Here is a 609-nt window from a genome sequence, read left to right as displayed (position 1 = left end):
CCTGGAGAGACTCCTTGTAGCCTTCTGAAAGATAAGCCAGAGTCCTCAGGCTATGGCCCCTATTAAAGACATGATGTGATAAGTCTGCCCTGGCCTATCAGACTGGCATGGCAGGGTGGCTGTCCCAAAAGCACTTGATTTACTACCCATAATATTTTGATTAAAACATTGGTCTTATCTGGCACAGCCACATAAGGCAGAGACAAACCTAGTTCACCGACAAATTGAAATGTTGCTGTTTCCTTGGCTATCCTCGGGGATTAGTCCTTGGTCCAGTGCATTTCAATATCATTATCAATGATTTAAGGCAGGGTCTTTTTTGATGATAAACTGCAGGTGGCACAGGAAGTGAGGGATGGCAGGTCACTGTCACAGGGGAGTATGAATTCCCTGGCTAAGAGCAGCTTAGGAAAAGGCACATGAGTAACAGCCTGATGCAAACTAAGGCATCTGATTTGGAGAAAACAGACCAGACCAGACCCATGGGAAACCAGAGGCTCGGGGGAGGATGTTGGGGTCGCAGTGTAATTATCTCAGTAGCCACTTTCTAGGGCAAAAAAGAAGGGGCCAACGCCTTCCTTTGGAGATAAAAATCTCTGATGAGCATAG

Source organism: Geospiza fortis, unplaced genomic scaffold (assembly GCF_000277835.1).
Source record: "Geospiza fortis unplaced genomic scaffold, GeoFor_1.0 scaffold16, whole genome shotgun sequence".
Lineage (NCBI taxonomy): Eukaryota > Metazoa > Chordata > Aves > Passeriformes > Thraupidae > Geospiza > Geospiza fortis.
This window is presented reverse-complemented; position numbering follows the sequence as displayed.